This window comes from Gouania willdenowi, chromosome 17, assembly GCF_900634775.1.
Source record: "Gouania willdenowi chromosome 17, fGouWil2.1, whole genome shotgun sequence".
In the NCBI taxonomy this organism is placed as follows: Eukaryota; Metazoa; Chordata; class Actinopteri; order Blenniiformes; family Gobiesocidae; genus Gouania; species Gouania willdenowi.
The window spans coordinates 26,946,419-26,967,831 of NC_041060.1; positions in this window are offsets into that span (position 1 = coordinate 26,946,419).

The following is a 21,413-nucleotide window of genomic DNA, read 5'->3' on the forward strand; positions in this document are numbered from 1 at the left end:
GACAGACATAGTTTAGGAATAAATTACACAATGCTGCTCTGTAATTATTCTCTTCCTCATCACTGCATGAGACCATACAAAGAGAACGGCGTCTCACGTAGCGCTCGCTGACAAATGACTACACTTACTCTCTATTATTACAGCCCGTGAATGAGGAGGCATGCATTATGCCTCAAACATGTTCGGGCTAACGTTTGACTTCACAGCTGCAGTTACTTTGTTAAGTTGAGAAACATGTAATGATGCTACACCGCGCACAGAAGCCACGTTTGAGTTATGTGGAATATTGTGAGTTCACTTTTAGTATCACCACGAGGACAGCTTTTCAGCAGATGTGGCCAGAGGTTGATAATATAAGTGACTCAAAACATGTGTATGATATCATGTCAGTTGGTATTATATATGGTTTTGTGTGTGCATGGCATGACCTTTGTGTGTGTGTGTGTACGTGTGTGTGAAACATTTATGTGTCTGAGGGTGTCCAACATGTGGCCATAGTGTGACGGTGCTATTAGAAAGCTGATTGGCTCTTTACTGTCTGGTATGGAGATTGTGTAATTAATGCTCTGTAAAGCCACAGAGAACTCATGTTTTCTTCAGGCTGCTTCTCATTGAAGTTTTATTGGCTCTGACCATGAAAGGCTTTCTAATGAAGAGCAGGATGCTGGAGGAAGTTTGGGAGACCCGAGGAGAGCAAAGAGGGGAAACAGAACAGTAGCAGCAATGAGAAAAGAGAGAATGGGGTGAGAGGCCTTGGGTCTAACTAGTCATCAGCTCAGTGTTCAGCAATTACATGGTGAGCAGGGTGTGATAATGCCTTGGAGGAGAAATTACATTCTCTTTGTACACTTGTGATGTAGATAAGTGGCCTTGTCAAAGTGGCGTTAAGGACACAAGCTTGGTTTCCATGACAGATTTTTGCAAAATAAAAGCGATATTTCTAAATGTCGACAAAGTATACTTTGAACGTGTTTCCATTGGAGCCTCTCGTGGCTCAACTCCCAAGAAATCTCATCTCGCGAGTTTTCGTCGCAGGAAAGCCAACACTCTAAACCTCCTTATAACACTCCCTATTCCTTTGTTGTGTAGCGTAGTATAAAGTATAACGCTAAGAAATGTCCCGGTCTGCTCTTCTGTCGACATGTACCGCTTCATGTTTACTCGGAGAGCAGCGGTCATGTGACCGGGTACGTCACGTCCTGTGAAAAAGTGTTTCCATAGCGCTTTTACAACACGTTTCAATATCGAAACATTTGAAATACCTCCTCATGAAAGCATAACAATTTTTAGCGATATTTGAGTGTTTTTTCGAAATTTTCATCACCAGTTTTTATTGCGCTATTTAGATTTTGCACATTTCCAAGAGTCATGGAAACGCAGCTACAGTTGCTTAGATTCTGTCAACTTCACAGGTTCATGTGTTAGCATTAAAGCTACTGTGATCATGAAAACCCAATGGAATACAGTAATTTCTGGACAATAAAGCACACCGTTTTACACACCGCATTCCAATAATTTAGCAATTTTCTAAGAAAAATCCACACAAAGGCCTCAGTGTAACATAGGCCGCACTCTACTGGCTGATGAGGGTGCCCTTCAGACAACTTGGCCAATCAGAGCAGGCAGGTAGGCGGGCTGCTGTACTCAAGCTTATAGACTGGAAAGTACGGTATGTTTAATGTTAAACCTATTAACAGTGTTTTTGAAAAACATGGCTGTTAGATTGGAGTCTCTAAATTGCCCGTAGGAGTGAATGTGAGTGTGAGTGGTTGTCTGTGTGTGTTGCCCTACGATGGACTGACGCTCTGTCCAGGGTGTACTCCCACCTAACGCCCAGTGAGAGCTGGAGATAGGCACCAGCAGACACCCACGACCCTGAAAACAGGAACAAGTGGATCAGAAAATGGATGGATGGATGTTGTGTACCATAAACTGTTCTCTTTAAAACCATTGCATTTGCCTTTTCTTGTATTGTTGTAGAGACATTTTTATTGACTAAAGTTTTTGCGTACATTACCACTTTTTAGTTGTTTTGTTCTTAAGGACCGGTATGTCTTGTGAACTTGTACACCTTGATTTTGCAAAGGGATGTTCGACATTACGTTTTTTCCAGAACGAGTGGAAGTACATAGATTTGTGTACTCATCTAAACAAAAAAAAAACATGTACCTATTTTTGATTCAAATACAGCTGCTATGATTCTCCTAATGAAATAAACAATGATAATCTTTTTTAAAAATGTATTATAGTTACTTCTTTCACTGGTGGTGCAGCTTTGTTAGTGCTGTCGTTGCTCTGTGTGAATGTTTCGGTAAACGTAGTCACAGTTTCTCCACAAACTGCAGGTTATATAGATGTAAAGAATGCACACCAGCAGCTAAACTGCTTGCTGAATGTTTAAATCAGTGGTTGAGTGGATTTATATTTTCCTCATTGCCTGTTAGCAATTCCCTGTGGAAGCAACATTGCTTTTTTTATTTGACTGCGACATGGTTTTATGGGTTTATTACCAGCAATAGTGTTTCCTTTTTAAATCACAAAACAAAGACTGTAAATCTCTAAATCAATCGAGTTACCACTTCCTTTTTACAACAGATGTGGTGACTCCACATTGCAGTGAAAAGTGAGTATGTATGTGACACATCTGCAAATAAAGAGTAAACACACTACTCATGTATTTGCATTAATTATCAGCTTTAATGAAAATTAAACCAAAACGGCAACCTAACAATCTGATCTGTTACTACAGTCACTAGCTGGCCCCACCCTTTGGAACTCACTCCCACTGCCCATCAGAAACTCTGACTCACTACCAAACTTCAAATCATTACTCAAAACCCACCTGTTCAAAACCCCTTCTTTGTTTTATTCCCCATGTAAAGCATCTTTGAGTGTCCAAAAAGCGCTATACAAATTTGATGTATTATTATTCAATTCAATTCTACTTTATTCCGGACTCGTAGTCTAGACAAACAATTAAGATGACATTTTAAAAAGACAGTCATGCCAATGTCTCCACAAGTCAGACTGATAACGTGTTGCGGTCTATTTTCTTTATTTATGAGGGACACTAATATTTCATTTTCAGACATGTTTAGTAGACACAAAAAGCTGTAAAGTGTTCACTCTGGCTTTGACAAACATTTCTGTGGCACTTTTTTCTGTAACAAATTACATTTACTCTCCTTACTGTAATTGAGTAGCTTTTTTGTGTACTTCTACTTTTTTGAAAGTAATATTACTTTTACTTAAGTAAATTTAGTTTCAAGTAACAGTACTTCACTACATTTGAAATAGATTCCGTTACAGAGTCAAATAAATCCCGCCCGCGGACGGGACTCTGCTAAAATTGTGTTATTGAACGTACCCTAGAGCTGTTGTTAGGATGAGCCAATAGAATGTGTATATGTCTATGGCCTGCTCTGTTGATTCACGTGACGTCACTCACATTGCTGCATAGCGACAAAGCGAGAGCGCTAAATTTTGATGGAGAGCAGGAAACTTGAGAATCATCAAAATGCCCATGTTTTGTGGAGTTTACGGCTGCTCCAATCGTTCTAACCCAGAAAAGGAAAATTTATTTTATAGAGTACTGAAGATTGTCATTCACAAAGGTGAGAAATGTGAAAAGCTCACAGAACAACTCCGTAAAAAGTGGATTTTAAACCTACGTCTGCGGTCGGGAGGAGCAGAGTCTGCTGATGCCCGTGTCTGCAGCGACCACTTCGTCAGAGGCATGTTAGCGAGCTAACTTTATTTAGATTGTGTGCGACTCAGAGCGGAGCGTTTTTGTGCCCCCCAAAGTTTTCTTAATGCCCCCCATTTAATACTGGGGGGGGCATTAAGACTGTGACTCGTGTCGCAGAGTTTGAAATGACTAATAAAGACACTTTGACTTTGACTTTACTGGGCTAGCTCTGTCTTTTAGCTCTGTGCCGACTCTGGTCTCCCGTGCGCCTTGTCCTCCAGCAGTGCCAGATAAGCCACGGTGCATCTTTACGCATTGTGCACGCGTTTCTTTTTATAACAGCTACAGGTGTAGTAGCCAATCGATCAGCAGTTTTGCACAATGATAATGTGATTTTAATTACAATTATTATTATTAATGTAAAACTGTATTTGTAGGCACACACGTCACCCTGGGGCATCAGTATCGTTTTTTCCTCTTTCGGCTCATTCCACCTAGAATGTTTTATAGACTTTATATAACATACATTGGATGTATTGACACAAGCACTTACCTCATCAAATTGACATTCTTGACATTCATTTTTATTTTATTTATCCAGGTTAGCCACACCATGTCTTGTTCTCATGCACATTATTTTGAAATGGTGTTCTCTAATAAATTATAATAATAAAAAAGAACCTAGTTTGATCTGTATACATGTCTTTTTATTTTTTTATTGCATGGGATATAGCATCATTCTAGGCCACCTTCAGCCTGCGCATGCTGGTTTTCTTAAAGTGAGTCCAGAGATGAGTCATGTACAAGGTTTAAATAAAGTACCAGCCGTACAGGGCTAAACACGACTATATCGTCTGCATACAAAGAACAATACATCCAGTGACACAGTCAGTGTTACAGGCTCTGAGTTTAGTTGACAGTTCATCTAAATACAGGTTAAATAATACTGGGGACAGAACACCCCCCTGTCTGACCCCATTGCTCACTTTAAAAGGGCCAGATACACTGTTCCCCCATTTAATCTGCACTGTTTGCTGCGCTTACCAGTGTGTTAAAAAACGCACAAGATAACTGGGTACACCTTTTTGAGCTAATTTCAAGAATAGTTTTCTATGATTTACCCTGTCAAATGCTTTAGAAACATCAAAAAAGCAAATAAAGACAGATGAGTTTTGTCCTCTATATTTAGCAATTGTCTCTTTAAGAGCATATGTACACATATCAGTGCCAAACATGGTGCTAAATCCAAACTGATTATCTGTAGATCTCACAAATTTTAGAATGCTGTCCAGAAGGACAGGTCAGGTCAGGTCCTGTCAAATGCTTTAGAAGCATCCAAAAAGCTATATCTGTGTTGGTCTGTTATTTCACTCTCTGTTGGGTCTTTCTCACAGCTGCACTGTTTCTGTTTGAAAGCAGGTACTCGTGCGCTCTTTGAGATACTTCTCCTCTGCTGACAATCATTGCATGTTTTTGGTTTTGCACAAGTGGAATTCCAAGATCAATAATGTACAATAATGTATGAGTGTTTAATTTAAGAGATTTTAAAAATTAAATGTAATTGTCACTCCTGGTGTGCTGTAAAGTTTTGAAAATGCAGTTGTTTAAGGAGTTGCACAATGGAAGCATTTTTAATGTCCTGTGGCACCCCAATCATTGCTTCAGTTTGGGTTTCTTTTTTTCAGCATTTTGCCTAAGCTACATTTTATATCACTCTGGAACATGTTTTGACTTTGACGTGGCTCACCATTATTTTTCTGCAGTTAATTAGAGTCATTAACCTTCTGTGTTGCTTACTACCACCAAGGGACATGAAAGAGTATCTAATTACCCTGCCAGTCACAAACATGTGATAACAGTCAGATAGCAGTTCATAAATAATACATTTAGACTTCACAGATAAATATCTGTGTATAAAAAGGTTATTAGAGAGTCATGTCACAGAGTTTGAAATTACTAATAAAGACACTGTGACTTTGACTTTACTGGGCTAGCTCTATCTTTTAGGGCAGCCAAGTTTACCAAGAACTAATTTCTTCCCTGAGTCAACACACTGGATATCTACTTCATTAGGTGGTTCTGAAGTCAAACAAAACCTTCCTGACATGTTAATGTCAAACTTGCTAAATGCTTATAGTGAACACATTGCAGCATTACCGGCTTTTTAAATGAACCGGCGATACAAAATCTCAGGCATTTGCCACGGTTACATGATGTTTTTTAATTCAGAATTAGTCATTCGGAATTAAATCATTCGGAATTAAAGTGTTCTGCTTCATATAAAATAGTAATTCCTCAATTGAGGTTTACATGGAAAACACGGTTTATTCGGCTTTAGTTAATTCCGCTTTAGGTCTGAGGGATGAGAAGGACCTAATTGGACAGGGAGTGAACATGACGTATCACGTCTATCGGGAAAAACACACAACAAACCTTTTATTGTCGACTGTAACACAGAAGACCACATATGAGAACTGTTTTCACCTTTATTTTGGTTATTCTGGGCGACCATGGCTCAGGTGGTAGAGGGTCGTCTTCTGATCGAGAGGTTGGGGGTTCGATCCCAGTACTTGACTATGTGTCGAAGTGTCCTTGGGCAAGACACTGAACCCTAAGTTGCTCCCAGTGGTCGACAGGCGCCTTGCATGGCAGTCCTGTCCCACTGGTGTGTGAATGTGAGAGTGATTGGGTGAATGAGCTGATATGTAAAGCACTTTGAGACTGCTTCAGTGTGGTCATAAAGCGCCATATAAATCAAGTTCATTTACCATTTATTTTGATTGTAGTTTTGAAGCAACAGCTCGACAATAACACACTTTGGTTCATGTAGCGGAAGAGATATAGGAACTAATTACCGGTAAATAAAGCCCAGTAAAACTCCAGAAAACAATAACCAGGTATACATTTTTCCTCCCTGGTAAAGATAGTAGCTCTAACAACCGTTACAATGATAAACTTGGTGATATTACAGCCTGTGCAGCAGTATGGGGACGCATTTACTTTGTCTCCGGGTGAACAGGCTTCATCTGTCCGATGAAGCCCGTTCTGTTTACTGATCTCCATGTGTGTGATAAGTCGATGTGTCCGTGTGAATGTGTGCATGTTTATGCCTCTGTCCATCTCCTTTTTTCATTATATCCATGTCTTTTAAGGCTCTTATTAAATAGTTTCGGCTCTATTCCGGGCGAACGTGTTGGATTATGTTGTCACCAAACGCGCCATTATTTAATTATTTAATTCGGAATTAAAAACAGAATAAACCAGCCACCTAATATGAAATTAAGTTTAATTCGGAATAAAATTAGCATTAAGAATTAAGTGTTTACAAGGTCAGGTTAAAGAGGAATTAACTTTTATTCTGCTTTAAAGAGAAATCAAAGCTCCCATGTAAACGTGACTTTTGTCAGGCAACAGCCGTACCCTGGAGAGGCGGCCGTTTCTAACTAAGCCAAATACTGGAAATGACACACGGCACCAATGTGCATTGTAAACAGTATGCGTGAACAACACGTTCACGCATACTGTTCACAACAAGTTCATGAACAAAACATTATTATTCTTTATCTGGAAGAACATCTATTCAAACTGAAAAAAATCCTGGAGGATGCATAACTCAAGATGCCAAACCTGTTTGGATTTTTCACACCCACAGTTTTTCATCCTTTCAGCCCCTTTTCAGGTCCGTGCACAAATAGAATTTGTTCAGCTAAATTTAATGCCTTTCTATATCACAGGGTTTTGTTTAATGAATGACACATTATTGAGCATATAATTTTAGATGTAGATTGGCGCAGAACTAGCATATACAATAGAGAAATAAATTTAATGTTCTTATCTACAAATTAAACAAAATTTATTTTGGGGGGTTTGTTTGACTTTAAATCCCACCTTTACTGCATGGTGAACTGATGCCTTTATTATAGAAATTTATTTAATCTTCTATATCTATTAATTAATGGATTTACTTATCAGTTATTATGGGACACTCTGATGGTCTATCTCTCTATTCTGTTCTGTTTTCCTCCTTCTGTCTACTAACCCCAACCAGTCAAAGAAAATGGCTGCCACTTCTGAGACTGGTTCTGCTGGAGATTTATTCGTTAAAAGGGAGTTTTTTCCTCTTCACTGTAGCTGATGCATGTTCATGTGGAATTGTTGATTTTTTTCTTCAGATTTTTATATTTTGATAAGCGCTACAAGATGACTATTGTAATTGCCTCTATAAAAAATGTAATTGAATTGAATTGATTTTTCCTAGCAAGCTTGCTTATCAAAGCAAACACGAAAGCTTCTATATAATCTTTTTCTGAATAGAACAGAAACCAGAAAGTTACTTTTCTTGGTCAAGCCCCTTTTCTTATTGAATTCTAATGACTGCTGCTGATAAGGGAGGTAAGGGATAGCTCCTTTACTGCTTATCTGCTCAAATTAATTTAGTCTGACCCCAATGTAGCATTGAAACATGACTGGTGAAAAGAAATGGCAACTAAAGAGAAGTTCATGGTACAACTTCTGGAAAAAAAGTATTTGCATTTGTAAAGAAATGTGTATCGGCTTTTCTTTTGGTTTTCATGTTGTGGTTTTTTCTCTAGGTTTTTATTCAAATTTATTAAAAATATAAAAAATGTCCGTCTTAAAGTAACTTATAACTGCTGTATGTAGAAGCTGTGAGACTGGTTGTGCCTAACACCTCAATTTGGACTTTTGCTGGAGAAACATCCACCATTGCTCCTTCACTACCTCCAGGATTTGAAAGAGTTTAGACTTTTGTTGAGCAGCCAATAGTAAAGCCCAAAACAGCTCATGGACCACTTTGTTTGTAAAAATATCTCTGATTGGCTGAAGAAGAGCGTTCCGCTCCTTGAGTTCTAAAGCTTGAATACAGAGCAAAAAGAAGGTGCAGAGGTCCAGTACCCTGTGAGAACACTTACAATATGCTGGCTGCTGGTTGTTATGGATTTTTGATCAAATGACGACAAAAAAAAAGTCAAACACTGCAGCTTTAAATGTGATATCAGGATTGCTGCACATTTATTTGCATAGTTATGTTTGTTTATTCCTTGAATGTTGGTACAAGCAGCTGTAAACACAAGCACGTAATGTCAAAGTCAATCTGATGTGATGCCTCTTCATTTCTTTCTGGTATTTCATGATTTTCTAAGTCAAGGTATATGCAATATACTTGCATACCAATGGCAGTCATGTCATCTACAATACATGGTCAGTATTATGCTGTGGCTATTTTATACATCCAAAAACTAAAAGAAGCAACACAGAAATACAAGCTTACAAACATGCAATGCCATATCATTAAGTGTTCCATAAAGGAACACCACGGTCTGCTGATGATCCTGGCCCATTTTGGTCCTCAGTAGGATTTCTATGTAATTGTCAGGATGCTTTTTCCACAGATGGAATCACCCTTTTGAGGGAGATAATAGTCTTCTCCCTAAAATCCTTCTCATCCTCAGCTCTTGCAGATAGCATTGAGTCCCATCCTCTATGAGTTCTTATGTCCCTTCCTAATCCAGAGTTCACCACATTCATGAGTGTTGACGTGTATGCACATTACTCATTAACTGTTTTTCTTCTTTTTCTCATTTGTATTTATTAAAAATTAAATTAATTAATTATTAATTATTAATTATTGCCTGCATTCTTCCTTTTTCTCCTTTGATTTGTGCATCACTCTCATCATGTAAAAGGCAAACATGCATAAAACTTAAAGGGACAGTATTGTGAAAAAAAAAAAAAATCACTTTATAATGGTTTTGCTACAGTGATATACATTTCTTTAGCCTCAATCAGAGGGTCAAAGTTGAAAAAGTTATGTTTCCTCCCTCCCTTGTTTTGTAAAAAGTCAGCTTCAAACGGGTGAGTTGGATTTTTCTCGCGTTGTGATGTCACAAAGCGGAAACTCCTCCTCCTTACAATCCTGGCTCCTCCTACCCTATAAGAATGTGAGCTCCTCCCTCTGAAACTACCTCGCAGGTAAAACTAACACTGTGGTTTAATATAGAATATATATTATACTATAGTGTCATATATGTAAAGCTACATACACAAAATGTGTTCTCTGCATTTAACCCCTCCCTGAGGAGCAGTGGGCAGCCATGATGTAGAACCCAGGGAGTAGTTAGGGTTAATATAAGGGACTAATCAACATCCCACAGTGATGGACCAGCAAGCCTACAATTACAAGCCTGCTCCCTTAACTATTAGTCATTTTATCCACAGAAAATGTATTTACATTCAGTATATAGATTACCCAGTATACAGATACTCCGAAGTGCAGTGTGATCGCTCAAAATCAGATCCATTTTTAGTAGCCGGTATACCGCCTCGTAACGCCTTTGACATGATCTGACGTGTTTGTGACCAAAGGTGACGCAGCGGTAGGACAAAACAAATGATTATCACCTTACATGGACTATTCCTGTGGTTAGAGATGAGGTGGAGAAGGAAGCGTCGTTGCAGCTCTGGTGAATGTTTGAAACAGATGACTGACTCTGCTGCTGACATGATAAACACACACCATGGAGGAGCGTTTGTTGGACTCGCAATCACAATAGCCTCTTAAATAGCCATGTGTTTTACTGTAATGTGCAGTTTTTTGGCTGAAAACAATAACTAGAGTGTGTGGATAGCAAAAGACAATCACTATGGTGATGACCCTCTACAAGAGTGAGGCATGAAGTATGAGTCTACAGACACGCCCACTCATGCATATGCATGAAGGCCCAAAAAGGGCTAAGACTGCAGAAAAGTTTGGGAAAATAACCCTCAATGTTGGAGATGGGTTGAAAAATAGCATAATACTAGACCTTTAATGTTAAAGTTGTTGTTATGCCAATTAATTTGCTATTTTTCAGAACTATATTGTTCCTTGATCACATTTTGCTATCGCTTTTCTGTGCAAATATCCTTTGCAAACAGTAGCTCTGCCCATCTCCGAAGCCAGATATGTCCCCAATTGGCTGAGACAGAATGACTAAGAAAACAGAGATGGAGATGGTAAGTGCAAAGGCTAGACGGATAATATAGGAGCGAAAAATGGCAAAAGGTGAAGAAAATTGAGGGGTGAGGACTGGTGGGTGTGAGCCTTATGAGGTAAGATAAGAGAGCAGAATACGATGATGGATGGCAAAGAGATAGTGAAAGAAAACAGAATCGTGGTCTAAAAAGCAGCAACAAAGGGCAAGGCAAGGCAAGGCAAGGCAAATTTATTTGTATAGCGCATTTCATACTCAAGGCAACTCAATGTGCTTTACATGATAAAACATTCAATTGTTTAAAATCAATAAGAACATTTAAAATCATCAGTAAAATCAATTAAAATCATCAGTAAAATCATCATGACATCAACAACATGACCAAAAATCTCTCTCTCAATCATATGCAGTAGAGAAAAAAAGTGCCTTTAACTTTGATTTAAAAATGTTCACATGTGATGCTGACTTCAGCTCTGCTGGCAGTTTGTTCAACATCTTTGCAGCATAACAACTAAAAGCAGCATCACCATGTTTACTGTGAGCTCTGGGCTCCACTATCTGACCTGTGTCCAAAGATCTGAGAGACCTGCTGGGTTCATACCTGACTAACGTGTCACTGATGTATTCTGGACCAAACCCATTCACAGATTTATACACCAGCAGCAGAACTTTAAAGTCTAACGTGGATGGCTGTTCATCATAGGAATGGGATCCACACAAGGTTCCTGCTGCTTAACAGAAGGTTTTCCTTGCCGCCATGATGAATTCATGTTGGGTGTGGGATACATATGTATGTGTATATACGTATATATGCATATGTGTGTATCCATAAAATGAAGAGTCCGTCCTTAAGACTGCTCTACTGTAAAGTGCCTTGAGATACCATTGGTTATGATTTGGCGCTATACAAATAAAGATTGATTGATTGATTGATATTCTGAGGCTGACTGGGAGCCAGTGTAAAGACTTGACTAACTGGACTAATGTGCTCTGACCTCTTTGTTCTGGTTAAGACTCGAGTTGCAGCGTTCTGAACCAGCTGTAGATGTTTGATGCTCTTTTGGGGGATTCCTGTCAGAAGACCATTACAATAGTCCAGTCTGCTGGATATAAAAGCATGGACCAGTTTCTCCTGATCTTTCTGAGCCATTAAACCTTTCACTAGGTGGTAGAAGGCTGTTTTTGTGATAGATTTGATCTGACTGCTGAATGTAAGATCTGAGTCAATCAGAACACCAAGGTTTTTGAAGGTTGACGACTGTTCACTGAGGAGCATTCAGAAAGAGTGAATGAGATAGAAAACAGCAAATGTTGAAAGCATCATCATTGAGATAAACTGAAATTTAGGTTCTTGGCATTCTGTTGGTAACCTAACAAGAACCAGATTGATGTGTAGCCCTTCCTCTAACTCAAGTTCTCCACATCGTTCTGGGTCTGTGTCTGGCAAATCCTTTTGGAACCAGGGAGGGACATGAACAGAATGCTTGAAGCTGATTGGGCGAAGTGCCTGTCCATCATGATTTGTTTTAGCCAATCACACGGTAACAAATGATGATGTCGTCATCGTCATGTGCCGCAGACGCTGCTCCAACAACAACAACAAGACTCCGCTGGTGAAAATGTTCTTTTGGGATAGTAATGCTGCGGTCATTATGTCGTTGAGTGACTTTTGACGTTTTTGCAACACACGAATGTGAGTTAAGGGCACGTTAATCATCCTCCTGCGTCGACATCTTTCTATTTTGATTCAGAGCTATGCTAATAGCGGTAACCCAGCTAGTTCCTCTCCCCGCAACTGTGTATACACCAGTTTTGCGTTGGCACTTCTGCCTTCGTCACACCCGGCTATCCCGCCTAAACCACAACACTGTCTCATGATTGGATGGAACCGTTTGGTTTGGATTCAAAAGGCAAAGGCGGGAACAGCGCAAGATGGATTCTGGTGTTTTTGAACACCAGGAGAATCTGTCTCGCAGGCAAGGTTATTCGGTCGGCACTTTTTCTGCAAAGGTATTTGGGCACATTTAAGTTTTGACATGCAATGAAAAACGCCTGAGTGAAAAATACCGTGAAAAACATGCACAACCTGGTTTACAGCTTTCAGCGTAGTGCTTGGACCCTAACTCAAGCTTTCTTAATGTCTGAACTTAGCACAAAAAGTAAGTTTGTTCGTTAGTTTCATCATCAACTTCATTAACTCTCTTCTAGCTTTCATGCTGTTCTAATACAAATACTTTTACTTACTCGATAAGTCATGTGTCTTATTAGAGACCAATTAACTTTCCTCCTCCCTGCCTCATGCTGAGTAAATTCATGAACTCATTATAACAGATGACGGGCCTAAGAGACTAGGCCTCCCAGGACTAGTTTGTAATTGTTAATGCATATGGGAGGATGTACAATCATCACATTTGTGATTTAGTGCCCTTGACTGATCTGTGGCAAAAACAACATGTTTGCCAATTGCTTCCTGAGAGTGACCTTGACAGTAATCTCGGCATTTTTTGAACAATTTGGGACCTTGATCTCCATTCAGGGGCTGGTAGTATCCCCCACCACTTTGGCCTTGAAAACAGTGGGAGACAAAACTCTGTGTAAGTCTCAGCCCCCTGTGACGAGTCCCACATTATTTTCCCACTATGACTTCAGCATTCCTTCAACATTCCTCAGCCCTCCCCTGTACAGAAGACACTTCATTGCTTTACTCCCATTCTCACTTCCCGATTGGTTTTTAATGAGAAATCCTTCACAAAAAGAGGAATTTCCCTGTAGTTCAGCAGTCACAAACACATTAAGGGACTGTGTGCATGATTCTAAAATTTAAAACGTCCCTCTTTTTAAAGCAGGCCAGATTCAAAGTTGGTTAGTCACTCACCATGTGATCGGAGGTTAACTGCTAATGTATTAATGGCATGATTGCTCTCTCAGCGCTCTTCTCTCAAAGCATTGGTAACTGGATTGTAAAACAAACCAAAGCTTTAAAATTTTCAGCTCAATTTAGATGTTATTTTGTTTTATTTTTTTAAATAAACCTTTACTGCTGTCTTTACCTTTCTTTTGGTACAAATGTTATAATCACACATTGATAAAACACATTTGGGCTTCAGTGAGACATGTTGAATGCCATTTTAAGAAGGTATTTACATATATTTATTATAGATGTTAGGTTATCTACAAAATGTGATCGACTACTGCAGAAATCTTATATGAACCACCCCTATATAGAGATACATATATTAGAGGTGTGAATCGATTACATATTTTGACTAAATAACTGCATATCTGATTGTAAATAATCTAGATTAATCACATAATGTGAATAATTCAACTACACATTGAATCAAGTTATTGTACAGAAATTGTGTTTATTCTGAAACAGGTGAAACGTGTAATTGCATTTGTTTTCAACCATTACACACAAAAGGTCTGTAGCCTACTAATTTATTATAGTATAAGTAAATGTAATGAATGGTTTCAATGAACAGTTAAAGCTAAGCTATACGGCAAATAACAAAAACACGTGACAAGTTGCTTTAACATTTCCCAAATGTGTATGTCAAATTAAATTTACATACATTCATCACAGATATCACACTAATAGGCAACTTCTTACATTAGTTTTTATTGCCAAGTACATTTATATATTCAAGGAATTTAGTGTATTCCTCATACACATAAATATACTTGACAACAAAAACCGATATTGACTGTGATTGTATTCACCTTAGACGTCAGCTTTTTTGTGCTTTATTGTTAAATTGACAACCCAACCCAAGTGAATGGTTCCATATCTGAGTGGAATCAGGAGGGAAGAGATTAACTACTCAATCCCTCACCTAATCATACATGACAGGGAGTAAATACAGAAACTCTTACCACAGATAAAACTAAAACTAACAACCAACAGAAAATGTCCCTAACTGAAAAACCAACAGAACATGAATAACAGGAAATAAATAAGACATTATAGACCTCTTTAAAAGAGCAACAATGGGACTTGAACCCATTAACCATAATTGACAAGACAAACTAATCCAATGATCCAAAGATCAAATAGAACATTCCACTGAAAAATGAACACGTAACCAATTCCAACCAACAAACATGAAAAATAAAGATAAAGCTCACCATAAGACCCTGAATCATGACACATACAGTATGTATCCTATTTCATTGAAAAGTAAAGAAAAGTCCAAAAGCGCTGTGTATTGATGTGTGGATCAGTCCAGAACATCAATAAAATCGATACCAACGTAGTTATTGGTATAGAATGACACCAGTGCAAAAAGATCAACCCTTGAGATCAGTTGTTCCTAAACTTTTTACAGTTTTCACCCTTCAGACATTTAACATGAAGCCATGTACCCCTCCAGTATGGGATGCCAAGTGTAAAAATTTAGTATAAAAGTTGTAGCTAACACATTTTCATTATTTGTCACATTTTTCTCATATTTAGCACATTTTCCTACATTTAACACAACATTTAACCACATATGTAGAGGTTTAAAAACAGCATTAAATCTAAATATTGAAATCTAAATCTAAAAGGTATATGTTATTTCTAAATGTTAACTCTATATCTAAATATTTAATTTTAATCTAAATTTTAAATCTAAATCTAAATGTTATATGTTATATCTAAATGTTAAATCTAAATCTAAATGTTTAAATCTAAATCTAAATATTATATGTTTAAATCTAAATATTATATGTTAAATCTAAATGCTAAATGTTAAATCTAAATCTAAATGTAGAACTTAAATGTTTCGCACTAATGCTAACTGACCCCGCCCCTTGTAACCTCAACCAATACACAAGCAGAGACACACACAGCCGCTCCCACCCACCTCTTCACCGATGCCTGCCTGGGTGCATGTATGGCTGGTTCTCTCCCAGCGGCAGAGATCGAGCAGGTGTACGAGCTGCACATACAAGTATGAAATGTGTAGACTGATCTCACAAGGTTAAAACAATTGAATTCATAAAATAAATAAATATCTAACTAACTCGGGGCTTTATTATTAATTAATCAAAATTATTCATATTTTAAGTACATAACAATATTTGACCTATAAAGCAACACTTCTCAATCTGAATGGATTTTAGTAGATGAATGAATCACATAATGAACACAGACAAAAATACAGTCAATTTTAATGTCACAACTGTGGAAAAAGAAATAAAAAATATTACTGGTCAAAATTTTACAAATCAGAGTAAAAGTGTCATTGTATATACATTATGTACCTTTCCGGAGGGGGTCCGATTTGGGAACCTCAGGATTTCATCTCTGCTGTTTGCAGATGATGTTGTTCTGTTGGCTTCCTCAAATCAGGACCTTCAGCGTGCACTGGGGCGGTTTGCAGCCGAGTGTGAAGCGGCCGGGATGAGGATCAGCACCTCCAAATCTGAGGCCATGGTTCTCCACCGGAAAAAGGTGGCTTCTCCTCTCTGGGTCGGTGGAAAGTCATTGCCTCAAGTGGAGGAGTTCAAGTACCTCGGGGTCTTGTTCACGAGTGAGGGTAGGATGGAGCGTGAGATCGATAGACGGATCGGTGCGGCGTCAGCAGTGATGCGGTCGCTGTATCGGACTGTTGTGGTGAAGAGGGAGCTGAGTCGGGGGGCAAAGCTCTCAATTTACCGATCGATCTATGTTCCTACCCTCACCTATGGTCATGAGATTTGGGTAATGACCGAAAGGACAAGATCGCGGATACAGGCGGCCAAAATGAGTTTCCTTCGCAGGGTGGCTGGGCGCACCCTTCGAGATAGGGTGAGAAGCTCAGTCACCCGGGAGGAGCTCGGAGTAAAGTCGCTGCTCCTTCTTGTCGAAAGGAGCCAGCTGAGGTGGCTCGGGCATCTGTTTCGGATACCTCCTTGTCCCCTCCCTCGGGAGGTGTTTCAGGCATGTCCTATTGGGAAGAGGCCTCGTGGAAGTTGGAGGGACTATGTCTCTGAGCTGGCCTGGTGTCGCCTCGGGGTCCCCTCAGAACGGCTGGAGGAGGACTGCAGCCTCTGCGAGTCGGCCCCGGATAAAGCGGAAGAAGATGGTTGGATGGACTTTTCATAAGTGTTAGCTTTAAATGGTAAAAAATATCTTTGGAACTCCAAGTACTAAATAACAGTACTAGATAAAGATTCTAGTGCAAATAACACCCATCAGCCTCACAACACCTTCAGGCCTATTTGTTCTCCTTCAGTTAGTTGCTCAGACAAACTAGCTTTCACATGGGACAGAAGTGGCAGGGCGAGTACACGTTCAAATGAAATATTTCGTAAATCAAAAGAAAGTGGACAATACAGGATAAAATGAGGCTCGTCCTCCACCACTCCAAATCACACAGTACAGAGTGGCTCCTCCTCTGGGAGGCCTTTGAACCTGCCCACCTCCACTGCCAGGGGTAGTGTGCCAGTTCTCAGCTGGGCACAGAGGGATACTTTCTAGATACATTTAAAAGTATATATGGTTCTGTTTGAAACTCCTATTTAAAATTAATATAATGTCTTGACTTTGATTTTGTGTATATGTCAAATTTCCATTGTTTACATAAGTGGCTCTCTTTCTTGCAACAGTCTTGCTTGTTCTTCTGTGTTTAAAGTGACCCACTATCTTGTGACATTTTGCTAATGTCTCACTAACCCCACTATCAGCAAGGCTACCAGTGATGGTTTTCTGTAAAATGTGAGCAACACAAGGCATGTGTTGAAAAGGTAAGTGTCTTGCTGCAGCTATGATGTTCCATGCACTGCCTGATCCAATTGTGGTGACCTCTCGTTGAATTCCCCATTCCTCAGCGGAGTTTTCAGCATAGTGTCTGGTGTTTGTCTTCTGCACAGTCAGGGCAAACGACTGAAGATGCCATGTCCCATCTGTGACATCAGCAATATGCGCAGTGACACTGACATAAATCGAATTACTAACAGAGGTCCAATGATCCCCAGTCAGAGCCACAAATTCAGCTTTCGGCAATGCATCCAATTTTACTTGCTTTTCAGTTTCATAAGGCTGTTTGAAATAGTTTTTCTGCACGGCAGCTGGAAAGTTGGATTACACATTTTCCATTATCGTCTACCACTGATAGCGGTCTACAGTCCAGAGCAATCCATTGAGCGAGTGAATTTGTTGTGAGTTTATCAGATGCTGACTTACTAATTTTAGTCCTGAAGCCAGTCATTTGGTCGAGTTTGGGCTGCAAACGCCTCTTGTTTGTACTCGTACCGAAGCTGCTACCACCAGTAGCTTCGGTGGTTTCTGTGCTTGCTCCGACATGCTTTGCATTGAGATGGTACAAGAGGGTTGAATTGCTTCGGTGGTATGCAAACTATTTTTTTCACAGTTTGCACAGAATGACGCTTTTATCAAGGCTACCATCAGGTTTGAAATAAAAATGTCCTTCCATTGGCCCTACCAGTGCACTTTCATCCGAGTCCTCCATTTTGGTATCCTTTAGCCGATGCTCTGACGGCACGTGTGCATCAGTGTAATCGGCAATGACAAACAGTTCTGCGCTGTTTATGAAGCAAACTGTGATGAAATACATTTTTTGTCACGCATTATTTTCTTGTAATTAATTAATCATAATGAACACCCCACCACTGATAAATAAATTTACTAGGGATGCACCGAATATTCGGCCATGGAATATATTCGGCCGAATATTGCAAAAAAACCAACATTCGGCCTTCGGTTTAGTGAGTTAAAAGCAAGGCCGAATAGTAGCATGTGACGCAATGAAACAAATCAAACAAAAATCAATCAAACAATGTGCAGTGATTTAGTGTTGGAAAAGTGTGTGCGAGTTGCTGCAGGAGCAGCAGCAGCAGCTCCTCCTTTCCGCACACAAATACAGCCAGACTCTCACCAATTTCCAAAGAGCAGTGGAGATCACAAAGAGTCTGACAGGAATGATGGTGAAGGGCAGATAAAGTATTTTGTAGCCACTAATTAACTTTGCCCATTTTTTATTAATAATCCAAAGGAAAAATCACACAAACCCCTGAAGGTAAGCAGTTCGATAATACATTAACCTTAGATATTATCTAATTGGGTCGGGTTCTACGATATTGGCTCTGTATTTACTGAGTATCAGATCGATACCAAATCTTGCAGTATCGCCCATCTCTATTGCCTATTAAACAAATAAATATTCATGTAAGTCATCATTGTAACTCCAGGTTTGTCTCTGAGAAACATTGAATGTGAAATAATTTGCTGGTGGTCCTGCAACATTGACTTCCCATTCTCCCATGCTTTGTAAATTCAAACAGCAACAGGCCTCCCTGAATCTGTAAGGAGGACTGGAGATCTCTGAATCTGTAATCAAAGCCAATCAATGAGGCTCTGGCTACCAGAACTTCATTCATCGAGGGTCGTGCAAGCAACCTGCCAACATGCTCATTCATGTGTAAATCAACAAAACTGTGAAAAGACCTGTAACGCTCATACTGAATGTGATACTCATGCTCAACACATCCTCATTGGGACATGACAACACCCTCAAACACATTACAGGTTTTGTACAAATCATTGTCTCAATACGACAGAAATAAAGGGAGAGGGAAAGAGAGGCGGACATGGGGAATAGCACCCAAAGGGGCCACACTAGTGCTCATCCATCCACAGAACATGAGGAAAGAGACCGCCTGTGCCATACTAAACATAGTGCTTAACAGAAAAGCAACCAAACACTGAAAATATGTGAAACACACATTAAAGGCACACACTGGCATACATGCTAGCGTCGTAATTTGCATCAAAACCATGGTGAATTGTTATATATTTCATTTCCATAGCAAACACACACCAGTGGAGGCCTCACTGGTCTAATTGAAGTAGGAGCTCATGGTCTTTGGGCCACTATTGTCAAGTCCAGCATGTGATTTCAACTTAAAATATCTTTCCAACAAGCAGGCTTTCAAGCTAAATAAAGATCAGGCCCATCTGTTCTGCCTAATGAACGCACAATATATCTTTGTGATATCCTGACTTTAAACCCTCGCAGACAAGCAAACAACTCCAGCCATTATTTCATTTATACAGTATATATATGCATTAAAGAGGTTTAACCAGTCAACCTTGTCTGGCCTGTAATGCCAAGGAAGAAATCTGCCTTTAATTTAATCTTTTATAATGTGGTGAAAAAGTAGAGATTCTTGTAGAATATGAAGTTTTCCCCCAGAATAATGACTGTTCAAATTCCCTGCTGTTCACACACATATCCAGAATGACTTACCAGATGGAGCATTTGGCTGACTGCATGATGACTTGTGCAATACTGTAATTGAAAAAAATTGTTTGGCTGTGTCACTGTTTCGTGTTTGCGCTTTGTTATGGTCTTGTGACACACATGGACATAAACTTTTGTAATCCAGTGCACTTTGCCCATACTTGCCATCAAAATAGAAAGTTTTAGCCAAGTTCTGTTTTTTTTTTTTTTTTTTTTATTACTAAAGAAATTCAACAGTTTGGTTGGTTAATGGCAGGGGTCTGCAACCTTTACTCTAGATGGAGCCGTTTTACCTAATCTCACCTGGATTAAAGTCTTTCCGGAGCCGAAAACCTAAAAAAAATAGTGTATAAAATTCTACACAGTTAAAATAATATCGAATAATTTTATGAATTAATGAATTTGATGGGCTACAAAAAATAACTTGAATTTGACAACACATGATCATGTTGGTTAACACATGTTAAATGCTAATTTCTTGCAACACATAAAGCATGCATATTAAGGCGTAGTGTTGGCAATTAAATACATCTTTCCCCACTCAAATACAACCTCCATTTTCTTCCAAAATAATCTATTTGTTAGTTTAGTTATCTCACAAGGGATTTAAAACTTAAGGTCAGCCACAGGTGGTTGTAGGAGTTAAAGTAGGATAGTGGCAGAGTCATTGTACAATGTGATTTATTTTTAGGTTAACCAATTGTTTTATCATACATTTATTAGACATTACTGTCAATAATCATCAACACCTTCTGTAAGAAATGATTCATTTTTCATTTTTTTTTTTTAAAGCTACAACGAGCCATTGCAAAAGAGTCAAAGAGCCACATGAGGCTCCAGAGCCAAAAGTTGCAGACCCCTGGTATATGGTGACCTGAAATTGCTAAACACAATGTGTGATCCTTTGTCCAGGACTGTTTATTTATTTAATTTTTTTAACCACTGTAGCATGTAACACAGCTTGCATATTTAAACAAGAGTACATTTATCATTTTGTAAAATAATGTTTGAATCTAAAATGGCTATTTCTGTGTTCCCAGATAAGCTGAGAGATATATCTTTTTCATTCTGTCCTCAAGGCAGACATAGGGCACCTTCCAAAGGGAGGCATCCTGACTAGATACCAATACTTTAATCTGACTTTGAAAATGCTGGTCCATTCCCATTTGGATGCCACTATCAGCCATTTTACTATCCATACATGCCTTCCAATTAAATAAGGAAGGAACCTTAAAACAGAAGACTATGCCACAATCAGAACAATCAGAGTTACAAGTGATCACTACGTCACAGCTTCACAAACATTTTGAACTCCACATGCATGGGTTTCAAGTCATTTATTGCATATGCAAGGTTACAAATAACTCCTTCAGTGCCAGCATTTTTCAAATTTTCTACCCCCCTCAGTGCCATTTGTTTCTGGCTCGTTCCGTTCTTTTGTAATCAGCCATTGAATAGAGCAAGTTTTACACAAATCTTCAGTTTCAGAGCAAAAAGCTGAGAAAA